Source organism: Engystomops pustulosus, chromosome 1 (genome assembly GCF_040894005.1).
Source record: "Engystomops pustulosus chromosome 1, aEngPut4.maternal, whole genome shotgun sequence".
Lineage (NCBI taxonomy): Eukaryota > Metazoa > Chordata > Amphibia > Anura > Leptodactylidae > Engystomops > Engystomops pustulosus.
Genome location: NC_092411.1, coordinates 14,827,692 through 14,841,492, shown reverse-complemented (window position 1 = coordinate 14,841,492; position 13,801 = coordinate 14,827,692). Strand labels below are relative to the sequence as shown.

Here is a 13,801-nt window from a genome sequence, read left to right as displayed (position 1 = left end):
GGATTAAGCCATATTAATGTTCTTACACCGGTGCACTTATTATGAGGGACGGCTGCCTGTGCTGGCTGGGTCTTGTAGTACTCAGAACTATAACACTGCTATGATTGTGTATGGAAGGATAAGATTTTTGTTACTTATACATTAAATGTGTGTTCTATCCAAGCAGATGTGAAGTACATTTTCTTAGTTGCGTTATTATACGTCTTTGGTATTTCTGTGGGTTTTCTGATATCTGTTAGTAAATGGGCAGAGAGAGAGACAACCTCTCTGGGTCCAGGCAGGGCTGTGGAGTCAGTAAGCCAAACGTCTGACTCCTGAAAAGACTATTATGACATGCAGAACCTTGGGAAAGCTGGATTCATTGCAGTAAATAAACACATTAAACAGAGCTTCCTGGACTTTCCAGACAGGGGTGGTGCAGTGATTGATTACTTCTGCCTGTCAGTGATTACATCATTCTCCTGAGCAGTGTAAGGGTGCTGCCACACATTCAGTTTTTCGGATGCAGTTTTTGATGCCCAAACCAGGAGTGCAGTAATAATAGAGGAGGATCAGCACTTCTTAATGATAAGTCCTCAACCTTTATGATCCACACCTGCTTTTGGCTTCAAAAACTGCATCTGAAAAATTGAGCGTGTGGCTGCACCCTAAGAGGAGAAGTGCTAAGCCGAGCAAAGGAGCGACAGAGACTCTTTATCCTGAATTTTATAATTGTTTTTTTTCAGCAAAACCACTCAGCTCAGGGATTAAACAAGATATGTTTCTGCATCAGTGTAGCTACTGCATTCTCAAGGTATGTTTGCTTCATAATGCATCAAATGGTAGATTTGAATTGACAAATTCACAGAATAACGCGGCTTGTAATCACCATTATGATACAATCAGTTATTTAGCTAGAAGTTAAAAAAATATTTATTGGAATAGAACTATAACTATAATAAATTGTAAATCGGCAAAACACTTTTAGTTTCAACAAAAAATGTATTAAGTAATATTTTGTTTTATGAATTTGTTGTTATAAACAGTATCCCCTCCATCAGATCATCCTTCATAGATGACCTCAAGTGTGACCCAAGTATTTTTAGGCTAGAGAACAACTTCTCTACACTGACTTGGGTTGGTGGAAATGTGGTAACAACACCGGCAACATCTCTAACAATTTCTGGCTGTAGAGGAATTGCCTCATGAACAGTCTGTTTCAATATCCGGCTTCTCTCTGGGAAGAGCTCACAAAGTGTATAAGGGTGAATGTGGTGCAGATTAACGCTGGGTTTCAGTAGGAAGTATTTATTAGAATATACTGACAAACTAATCTTAAAAGCAAGCGTATGATAATATCCAATGAATGTTCACATGCCACTAGTACAGCCCAACCCTGGGGTTCCCCCTTCCCTGCTTCTTCTGGGGCATCTTGGTACATAACTGCAGCACCAGAGCCTAGTTCAGTACATAAATACAGCACCAGAACCAAGCTCATCATATAACTGCAGCACTAGAGCTGAGCTCAGTCCAATGCATGCATAGCACCAGCAGGGGGTTTTATGTCCTCCTATGACTAATATGGGTGACAGTCCTATATCATGGCGCCCCATATCATTACACCAGCAGGGGGCAGTGTGTCCTCCTATCACTACTAGAGGTGACTGTCCTTTACCATGGCCCCAACATCATCACACCAGCAGGGGGCAGTGTGTCCTCCTATCACTACTAGGGGTAACTGTCCTATACCATGGCGCCCCATATCATTACACCAGCAGGGGGCAGTGTGTCCTCCTATCACTACTAGAGGTGACTGTCCTATGCCATGGCGCCCCATATCATTACACCAGCAGGGGGCAGTGTGTCCTCCTATCACTACTAGAGGTGACTGTCCTATACCATGGCCCCAACATCATCACACCAGCAGGGGGCAGTGTGCCCTCCTATCACTACTAGGGGTGACTGTCCTATACCATGGCGCCCCATATCATTACACCAGCAGGGGGCAGTTTGTCCTCCTATCACTACTAGAGGTTACTGTCCTATACCATGGCCCCAACATCATCACACCAGCAGGGGGCAGTGTGCCCTCCTATCACTACTAGGGGTGACTGTCCTATACCATGGCGCCCCATATCATTACACCAGCAGGGGGCAGTGTGTCCTCCTATCACTGCTAGAGGTGACTGTCCTATACCATTGCGCCCCATATCATTACACCAGCAGGGGGCAGTGTGTCCTCCTATCACTACTAGAGGTGACTGTCCTATGCCATGGCGCCCCATATCATTACACCAGCAGGGGGCAGTGTGTCCTCCTATCACTGCTAGAGGTGACTGTCCTATGCCATGGCGCCCCATATCATTACACCAGCAGGGGGCAGTGTGTCCTCCTATCACTACTAGAGGTGACTGTCCTATACCACTTTATCCCATTGAGATCCAGGCATTATCTATGAGTATTTGCCTCCGGCAGGTGCAGGGGGCACTTAGCACATTCCAGAATAATATCTCTTGAATGTATAATATGTTTGTTCTCTAGAATCCAGTATTGTTGTCTGTCTCCTCCTTCAGACCTTTCCCGTATGTAGACGCTTACATTTATCGGGTGGTCAGCGCGGCCGCCGAGCCTTGACCATCACATTCAATACATTGATTGTTCTTTATATAGAGCGGCGCGGGTTGTGCGGTCTGTACGGTATTGACCCGAGCGCTGCCACATTCTCCTGCACACAGAACACATCTCCAAAATCTCCACTGTGGCTACAAGTAAGTCAGGCCGGCACCCAGCTGATCGCCCCTGGGCACCCATAACATGAAGCCCCAGGACAGGATTGTGGGTCCCCACACAGCTGTGCTCTGTGCTCTCTGCAGCCAGGGTTAAGCATTGTCCTAGGAGAGATGTGTAATCAGACCTCACACTGCTGTGCTCTGTGCTCTCTGCAGCCAGGGTTAAGCATTGTCCTAGGAGAGGTGTAATCAAAACTTTGTGTGTGTTATTAGAAGCAGCAGCAGGACTGTGAAAAATATTATTTATATTCCAGGATTGTAGCTTCTCTAAGTGTCTGTGTCCTCACACTGCTGTCCACTGCAGTAAGCTCCTTCCCCACTGTTCAAAGTTAAAGCTGCATCGTACTTAAAGGACATCTACTACCAGGATGAAGGGTTGTAAACCCAGCACATGACATCACTGCTGTGTAATCCTTCTGGTAGGATCTGTTCTTCTTTTAGCTCCTGTTTTAAAAAATTATGCAAATTAGCTTGAGGGGCTGCAGTCTCCATTTGGAGCCCCTCAGGTTCATTTGCATAATTTACATTTTTTTTGGTTAAAACCAGGGAATAAGAAGCTAAAAGAAGAGCGGATCCTGCCAGAGGGAGCACACACCAGTATGTCAGTGTGCTTGGTTTACCATCCTTCATCCTGGTGGTAGTTGTCCTTTAATATTGAAGCAGTCACTCAGATCAGTTTAGCTGCCTGAGGCTGAGGGTTGTATAGCAGAGATCTCACAGCACAGTGTGAGGAAAAGTTCCCAGAGTTCCAATTCCAGCTACAATTTTGGAATATAAATAAATATTTTACTATCCTACTGCTAATAACAAGACGCACAAAGGTCTGATTACAAATCTTTCCAAAAACAATACCTAACACAGCAGTGTGAGGACATACCCCCAGTGCACTTGGATAAACTAAAATTAGGGAATATAAATCCATATATCACAGTTCTGCTGCTACTAACCACATACACAAGGGTATGATTATACATCTCTCCTGGGACAACAGCTAACACTGGCTGCAGAGAGCACAGCAGTGTAAGGACACACTCCCAGTGCACTTGATGAAGCTACAATCCTGGAATATAAATCCATTTATCACAATTCTGCTGCTACTAACCACATACACAAGGGTATGATTATACATCTCTCAGGGGCAACAGCTAACAATAGCTGCAGAGAGCACAGAGCACAGCAGTGTAAGGACACACCCTCAGTGCACTTGATGAAGCTACAATACTGGCATATAAATTCATATATCACAGTTCTGCTGCTACTAACAATGTACGAAAAGGTCTGATTACATATCGTTTCAGGGACAATACCTAACACTGACTTCAGCAGTACATGGGTCAACCTATTGGGACACAACCTTTAAAGGAAACCTACCATGAGGATTCTACTACTAGAAGTAAATGTGATGGTAGATTCCTACTCCTGCCTTTGCCCTAATCTGTAATCTAATAATCCTGGAACCTAACTTGTTACAAACTTTATTTTAGTAATATGTAAATTAGCTGCAGAGGCTACTGAGTAGCCTCTGCAGGTAATTTACATATTACTAAAATAAAGTTTGTAACAAGTTATGTTCCAGGATCATTACATTACATTACAGATTAGGGCAGAGGCAGCAGGAATAATCTACCATCACATCTACCTCTGATTCCGCATGATAGGTTTCCTTTAAAGGTAGTGTCCCAATAGGCTGACCCATGTCCTACCTCAGGGTAGGTTTCCTTTAAAATGCCTGACCCAATACTTATCCATACTACTGGGGCACATTTACTTACCCGGTCCTGTCACAATCCCCGATCCGGACTGTCCGCCGAGGATGAAGTCCGGTGTGTTTTACCAAGATTGTGCGCCCGATATCCTGCATGTGTCGCTTCCCCGCTCAGGAGTTCACCTTCGTCTTCCCGGTGCATGTAAGTACCCCGATTTCTGTCGCATGAAAGCCGGCGCCGCTGTGCCAAAATCCAATCACATGCGACACAATCCCCTGCTAAATACCTGTCACAGAAGCGCAATCCCCAAAAACGCCAGACAGTCCGACAAAACTGCGATCCGCGGACCCTTAGTAAATAAGCCCCAATGTTTAGATATAATTGCCCTCAGCTGTATCACTGACCCATTGCACTAATGCCCCATCCCAAGTGCCTCCCGTCCTCGGTGACTTCATGTGATTCCACTTAGAGGCCTGAGGACGGTCAGCGCCGCCCGCCCTCCTCCCCCGGGGGCTTTTGCTGTGGACCACGCGCCTGTGGCTTGGCCGCTCCAGCAATGAATTAGTGTGCGTCTAGCCGAGAGCAGTGCATTAGCAGAATTAGAGGCCGGGGGTAGACGGACTTACCGTCTGAATATGTAAGCAGCGCTCAATGAGTCGCCGGGCGGATTTAATTAGCTAAGTTATGAATTGCATGGATTATCCATTGCGCTAAACAATTCTACACATCGGAGAGTTCTGCTGAGTATCGACGGATCTATGAAGTTGTTTTCCAGGTGATCAATTATGAATTACAAAAGATTATCTACTCCGGAAAATAAATAACGGCGGTCCGGGGGAGCGCTGACGTGTGCGAGCGCCGAGGCCGCATCCATAACCCTGGCCGACAACGTCGCTTTTATATCCAAACTACGGCGTTTAATTAACTGGCTATCTATTACATGGCGCTCCGCAAATTACATCCTGCGTTTACAATCCGACGGCTGATTGATTCTTTATGAGTCGCCAAAATGGTTCCCGCTCGATCCGTCAGCGGGCGTCTTGGTTACGCAGCGTTTAGTGTTCCAGTGGGTGCTCTGCACTCCGCAGCGTGTGGTCAGATCGCACCGACAATGAAGGACGCGCAATACTTTGTAAACGTTTTTTGGGCCTCAGTTCATGCTGCACGTTTTCTGGTCCTTAATGTTTTACCTCAGGGGTCTCAAATGTGTCCAAGTCAAGAGGACAAAATGTTTTTAGTTGAAACTCAAATTACTTATTGGGAAACAGTGTTCCATAATATTAGAAACATCTCTTAATGGTCCCCTGCATAGTGCCCCCTCATAATAGTGCCTTGTATCATTAGTGCCCCCCTCATAATAATGGCTTGTATTATCAGTGACCCCTTATAATAGTGCCCTGTATCATCAGTGACCCCTTATAATAGTTCCCTGTATCATTATAACCCTGTATCATTAGTGCCCCCTCATATTAGTGCCCTGTATCATAATTGTCCTCTTATAATAGTGCCCTGTATCATCAGTGACCCCTTATAATAGTTCCCTGTATCATTATAACCCTGTATCATTAGTGCCCCCTCATATTAGTGCCCTGTATCATAATTGTCCTCTTATAATAGTGCCCTGTATCATTAGTGCTCCCTTATAATAATGCCCTGTATCATCAGTGCCCCCTTATAATAGTGCCCTGTATCACTGGTGCCCCCTTATAATAATGCCCTTTATCATCAGTGCCCCCTTATAATAGTGCCCTGTATCACTGGTGCCCCCTTATAATAATGCCCTGTAACAACAGTGCCCCCTTATAATAGTGTCCTATATCATTAGTGCCTTCTTATAATAGTGCCCTGTAACAACAGTGCCCCCTTATAATAGTGTCCTATATCATTAGTGCCCTCTTATAATAGTGCCCTGTAACATCAGTGCCCCCTTATAATAGTGTCCTATATCACTGGTGCCCTCTTATAATAATGCCCTGTAACATCAGTGCCCCCTTATAATAGTGTCCTATATCATTAGTGCCTTCTTATAATAGTGCCCTGTAACAACAGTGCCCCCTTATAATAGTGTCCTATATCATTAGTGCCCTCTTATAATAGTGCCCTGTAACATCAGTGCCCCCTTATAATAGTGTCCTATATCACTGGTGCCCTCTTATAATAGTGTCCTGTATCATTAGTGCTCCCTTATAATAATGCCCTGTATCATCAGTGCCCCCTTATAATAGTGCCCTGTATCACTGGTGCCCCCTTATAATAATGCCCTTTATCATCAGTGCCCCCTTATAATAGTGCCCTGTATCACTAGTGCCCCCTTATAATAATGCCCTGTATCATCAGTGCCCCCTTATAATAGTGTCCTATATCATTAGTGCCTTCTTATAATAGTGCCCTGTAACAACAGTGCCCCCTTATAATAGTGTCCTATATCATTAGTGCCCTCTTATAATAGTGCCCTGTAACATCAGTGCCCCCTTATAATAGTGTCCTATATCACTGGTGCCCTCTTATAATAGTGTCCTGTATCATCAGTGCCCCCTTATAATAGTGCCCTGTATCATCAGTGCCCCCTTATAATAGTGTCCTATATCACTGGTGCCCTCTTATAATAGTGTCCTGTATCATCAGTGCCCCCTTATAATAGTGCCCTGTATCATCAGTGCCCCCTCATAACCCATTATATTTGTGTAATCTCTTACTAGCCCCCTCGTGATTGCCCCTTCAAAGGGCCCCATATCATTTGTACCGCCTCTTTATGGCCCCATGTATAGGGCCCCCACTTAACAGTTCTCTTTATTATTTGTCCCCTCATTTGTGCCACCTGTTTATTGATCCCTTAAATAGTGCCCCTTTTTAATTTCATTGGCACCACTCTTTTTATGACTCACTGCCTGATACAATCTCACACAGGGGGAGGGGGAAGTGCCCCTGCAAAGTGTAACAGGCCGTGAAACTGCAGCATGGAGCGGCTCTGGTAACACCACCTGAGCACTTCTCATTAACATAATTATAAAAGTACCACATTCAGTACAGTGCCGGGCGCAGGGGGGCACATGCCAAGACCACAAACACCCTTAGGCAATGGCGTGGCCAAAGGACCAGCCTGTGGGCTCTATGGTTGGTATTTTTTCATGTGGTCGGAGCACGGTGCTAATGGGGTATACCCGGATGTTGGTGGTAGTAGTCTCTTGTCTTACCCTTGATGCTAATTCAGACCAGCACTGCAGGAGTGGCAGGTTCCCCGGCTGCTTATACCATGGTTTTCTTCCGAGCTTGATGGTTAAATCTCCCACAAGTGGAGGCACACTTTACTACACAGTCCCAAACCTCCTAGTGCCGGACCCCTTAATTTTAATAAAAGGTCACCCCGCTGGCTCCTCCTATATGTACTTCTATTATATTTAAAGGACAATCGCTGCACCAAGACCTGGCAGCTGAATACACTAGCGGTCGCCCAAGAAGGACATTGAGTGGTCAATGGGTGACCGGACACAACATATCACGTAGAAATGTAGCCAGGCAAAAGATATTGGGGCTCATTTACTTACCCGGTCCAGTCGCAATCTAGCGGCGCGTTCTCCATCGCTGATTCGGGTCTGCCGGGATTCACTAAGGTAGTGCGCCCGATGTCCACTAAGTGACGCTGCTGCGCTGAAGTCCGCCAGAGTTCACCTCCTTCGTCCCGGTGTATGTGAGTGATATTTTTGCGTCACAATTTTTAGAAAAAATTCTGCGGGTTTTCCAACGGCCACGCCCCCTGATTTCTGTCACGTGAAAGCCGGTGCCGATGCAGTACAATCCAAACGTATGCGCCAAAATCCCAGGGCAATTCGGTGTAAATCGGTAAAATTAGGGAAAATTCGGGAAACCCGGTGGAAAAACGTGATCTTTACCTGTTAACGTGGCCTATAACTAGATTAAACACGGGTCACAAGTACAGGCGGTCCCCTACTTAAGAACACCCGACTTACAGACGGACCCCTCTGCCCACTGTGACCTCTGGTGAAGTCTCTGGATGGTCCAATTACAGCAAAAAATTTGGAAAATCCAGTTGTCACTGGGGCAAAAAGTTCCGTCTGGTGCTACAATTATAAAATATACAGTTTCGACTTACATACAAATTCAACTTAAGAACAAACGTATGTAACCTATCTTGTACATAACCCGGGGACTGCCTGTAAAGCTATGCAAGGGCAATTAAAGGGAATGTCCAGGAATATGAAACATAGCGGTTTTCCTGTAGGAACTGGATCGTTCCTGCTCTCACTTGTAGTGCAGATTAAATTCATGGGGCTGAGCTGCAATACCACATACAACCTGTCGCTATATGTGGCGCTTCTTTTACAAAGTCTTTAGCCCTTGAGAGCCCCTAAAACTGTGCAACTTAGTGTCTTCTTTTTTCTCATATCTCTTCTAGCAGGGAAGTAAGTTGGGATGAGCTCAGTGATAGAACATCTTCAGATCTTTGGAGAAACTTTGTTTTATTACATCCCCTGGATACTTTAATAAAAAGTTAGGATCTGGTATTAGCTTTGTGTTGCCTCAAGTGTTTGATTGTTATTTGGTTGAACTTAGGTCCAGTAATACTGCCGCGTCCTGGGCTCTTCTTCCGGGCTGTGAGGTGTAGATGTAATTACTGGATGTTCTCCTCGATGGATGACTTCTCCTCTTCACCTTACACAGACTGAGTTCTTAGTTGTCATTTGAGGCGTAAAATGTATCTTCTGGACCAGGTCTGTGGAGCTTATTGAGATCAATATATGAGCTGCCTGTATGTAGTAATCTCGAAAAGTTCCCCCTAGGTATAATCACACCTTTGTGTCCCAAAACCATCTCAAGAACTTGAGTCCTTCAAGCCCCTTGTTGGGTGGACCAAAAACAGCTCAGATGGACAGGACCTGTGAGAAGTAGGTTGGAGGACCCCTTCTTCTCAAAATAGGGGAATCGTTGGAACTCTAATTAAAACATTGACTTTCCACCACATAAAATCGTTTTCTTTATTTCAAAATAAACATCCAGACAGCCACCGGTTCAGTCCATAGATCCTCCGCCCTTATGGTGCACGATGCAACCCAAAACCGTCAGGCAAAAACCTGGAGAAAACGCAAAACCTTGGCACTACACAAGGCGTCTTCCCATTATAGAATCATTTCCTTTATTTCAAATTAAACATCCGGAAAGCAGACAGCGAAACACGATCAACGCGAATAGCGTCTTCATTGTGATATGTAAAGAAAACTGTGATCATTTAAACCTGCCGCCCTCCTGCGGTCTGTCAGAGGGCGCTCCCACATTCGCCCAGTCTGCCATGACGTAGCGGATCCCCTTGGTGTAGCGCAGGCGGTAGGTATTAAAATTTACCATGTTACAGAAAAACTATGGGGCACATTTACTAAGGGTCCCACGAGCGCATTTCCATCGGGTTTCGCACATTTTTCAGTTTTGCCCCGGGTTTTTGGCGCACGCGATCGGATTGTGGCGCATTGGCACAAATCAGGGGGCCGTGGCCGTCGGACAACCCGACTGATTCGGACAACCCGTGGATTTTAAATATCAAATTGAGTCCCAAGATCAGCACTTACATGCACCGGGAAGAAGAAGGTGAACTCCGGCGGACCTCAGCGGCGAAGCGACACATGCAGGAAATTGGATGCAGGATCTAAGTTAATCGCGGCAGACCCGTACCGAGGTCGGACAACACACCGCGGGATCGTGACAGGACGGGTAAGTAAATGTGCCCTTATTTGTGTGGAAGAAAACACTTACCATCTACAATTATCTACCATCAGTTTCGGCGACTATTATATTTGTTTATGAAACAGGATTCTTCCAATTTACTGATGGTAGATGTGTCCTAATAAGAAGATCAGGCCGCTAAATATAGGGGGTCATTTATCTTATCCCCCCCCCCCTCTCTGTGCTCTTTTTGCGTCTGCGGTGCGTCTATTTTTTGCACCTCATTTGTCTTTGTCGTTTTGGCACTTTGTCAAATCCAGAGTTTTTCCGCCTTATTAGGTGCAAATTTTAAAAAAGGTGCAATTTGTTGCACAAATGCCACCATTGCTTTTCCTAAGCCTGGTCAGGACCGATAGGCGCAATAGTATAATATAATAAATTGGGCACAAACATCTGTAAAGTGGGCAAATGTAATAACAAATAGGGGGCAAAACACACGGCGAATTGAGGCGTAAAATTCCAGACGCAAAACATCCATTACACAGCAAAAAAGACACCAAAATAACAATGGAAGGAAAAGATAAATGACCCCCAATGATTTATACAAGTTATGCTAATTACCCTGGGGCGCTCCTGCTATGTCTCCTGAGCGCCTCAGGGGGGGCTCATATTTTAATTTATGCACTCCCCCCCCCGTAGTGCTAGTGGTCTCACCCCACAGTGCATACAGCAGGTGATGGCCAGGACAGGGCAAGACCACTAGCGCTATAGGGGGAGTACATAAATGTGTAAACTTATGGTAGATGTCCTTTAAAGGCAATTTTTTTAAAAAATCAACGTGTACTTACCTCCTACGTATGTGGAAACTTGGGAATTTAGGTGAATGTCACTCAGAATATCAGGCATATCTGTTAAACTCCTCATCGAAAACCGGAACCTGTATTTTGACCCAGTATCTGGCACAGATTTCCCGTCTTCTAGTTCTCAGTGATGATTTGTGTCCCAGTAACATCACCCCCGACACTACTACACGACCCCAGTGATTGTCTGCTGTCTCTTCTCTCAATCTGTTGCGAACAGCATTGCTTTCCCATTTGGCCCAGTCCTGGGACACGGGATAGGATATATCATACTTACCATGGAAGAATCTTTTAAAAACCTAACTTCTTAGCCTGATTTTTTTTTTTTACCCTTTTTGTGTGGCACTACCATAACTCCTGGGCAGCTCGCCCTCGGTGCTGGGGTTGTGTTTCATCTATCCTTTACTCTTTAACAAGAACCTGTCAGTTAAACTAAACCCACACTAACTAAACACATCTTTAAAAGCTGCTATTATTCAGCAGTACAACTATCCATATATTGTTCCTATCCATGCCTGTAAAGTTCCACTATCCACTTGTAAAGTAGACTCGTCATCTATGGATATTCATGTTCTTCTAGCTCAGCCGCTCCTCCAGCTTCCTGATTGACAAGGGTCTGGCTTTATCTTCCTCTGAGTAAACTCTACTCCAGGGGTCAGGAACCTTTTTGGCTGAGAGAGCCATGAATGCCACATATTTTAAAATGTTATTCCGTAAGAGCCGTACAATATGCACATGCCCCCCAGTAGATAGGTAGTCCCTGTGTCACGGGTGCCCCTGCGAACTACTTCTTGAATCACAGACACACCCGTGCCCCTCTTCGTGGCGGCGCCCCTTTCCGAGCTCACTCACCTCTCCACGTTCCTACACGTCCGGGCTGGCCAAGTGCGCACGTGCCGGCAATCACAGATTTGAAGGGCCAGCGTGCTGCTGATTGCCGCTGCTCACTTCCTGGGTTCCTATAAAGACCGGCGGCTCCCAGGATTCCCTGCCGGATCCTAGTGCTATGAGGAAGCTTTCCACAGTGTTCCTGATTCTGCTCCTTAACTGCCAGCCCTGACGTCTTGCTCCGTCCCCGACCTTGCATCATTGCTGCCTGCCTTGACCGTCTACCTGTTCCTGACCACGAGACTGCCTAGTGATCCTGCACCTCAACCTTGGCTACCACCATGGACAAGACGCGCCTATGGAACGACCTGGTGGCACCACGCTGCAGCGGGACCATCCTGCTTTGCAGCAGGCTCTGGTGAAGACTGAGTGCCACTTAAATTCTGGTCCCAGGTGTCTGCTTACATCATCATCCGCGGTGGTCCAGGGGGTTCACTACTCCAAATCCTGACACCCACCACATGCCTCCCAGTAGATAGGTAGTCCCAGCACATGCATCCTAGCAGGTAGGTAGCCCCAGCACATATCCCCAGTATATAGGTAGATACAGCACATGCCCCCAAGTAAATAGGTAGCCACAGCACATGCCCCCCAGTAAATAGGTAGCCACAGCACATGCTTCCCAGTATAGAGGTAGTCCCAGCACATGCCCCCAGTAGATAGGTAGCCACAGCACATAGTCCCAGTAGATAGGTAGCCCCAGAACATGCCCCAAATAGATAGGTAGCCAAAGCACATGTCCTCCAGTATATAGGTAGCCAAAACACATGTCCTCCAGTATATAGGTAGCCACAGCACATGCCCCCCAGTAGATAGGTAGCCACAGCACATGCCTCCCAGTAGATAGGTAGCCACAGCACATACTCTCAGTAGATAGGTAGTCACAGCACATGCCCCCAAATAGATAGGTAGCCAAAGCACATGTCCTCCAGTATATAGGTAGCCAAAACACATGTCCTCCAGTATATAGGTAGCCACAGCACATGCCCTCAAGTAGATAGGTTGCCACAGCACATGCCCCCAGTACATAGGTAGCCACATCACATGCCTCCCAGTAGATAGGTAGCCACAGCACATACTCTCAGTAGATAGGTAGTCACAGCACATGCCCCCAAGTAGATAGGTAGCCACAGCACATGCCCCTAAGTAGATAGGTAGCCACAGCACATGCCCCAAGTAGATAGGTAGCCACAGCACATGCCCCCAAGTAGATAGGTAGTCACAGCAAAAAAAAAAAATGCACTTACCAGCGCTCCCTGCAGCCAGTTCCTCATCACTACCATGCTCTTCTCTTTGACCCAGGCTTAGATGATGGTGGCGATTGCGCCTAGGACGTACAAAGGACATAGGCAGAGGTAACATCGCTGCCTGTGTCCAGTGATCAGTCTAAGACACACAGCAGCCATCACTATTTATTAAAGATCTGTCTGAGAGCCAGATGCAGCCAACAAGAGAGCCATATCTGGCTCCCGGGCCGTAGGTTCCCTACCCCTGCTCTACTCCATCATTAATGTGCTTGCTGTGTGACTGCTGAAGAGAATTCCTTTGTGAGGGGTGAATGAGGGGGTTGAGAGAGACACTGGATGTATGTGACTGGCTGAAGAGAAATCTTAAGAATTCTCTTCAGTGAGCAGCTTAACAGTAGGTACGTGAATAGGCATTGGGAATAACAATATAAGGATAGTTGTACTATTAGTTTTCAAAGATATGTTTACTTAGTGTGAGTTAGTTTAAGTGACAGGTTCTCTATAAATTCACTTTCATGTAACCAACTCCCCAATAACATCTCCAGACTCTGCCTTTTTCTTACTCTAATTGGTTCTTTCTAATGCCCACAAATGTTTCCAAATGGATGAACATCATTTTTGTTCTCCAAATAACCTAAAAATTATTTCCTCTGTAATCC

At 45.9% G+C, this 13,801-nt stretch overlaps 1 protein-coding gene across 1 annotated transcript in view; it reads right to left on the bottom strand.

The window, feature by feature from the left end:
• Positions 1–10,055: 10,055 nt before the first annotated feature.
• ST8SIA3 (ST8 alpha-N-acetyl-neuraminide alpha-2,8-sialyltransferase 3) overlaps positions 10,056–13,801 on the bottom strand; it is a 186,649-nt gene continuing 182,903 nt past the window's right edge. Inside the window, exon 5 of the transcript XR_011852997.1 lies at positions 10,056–10,088. The gene's annotated coding sequence lies outside the window, so the exon portion shown is untranslated. The remainder of the gene's footprint in view (positions 10,089–13,801) is intronic.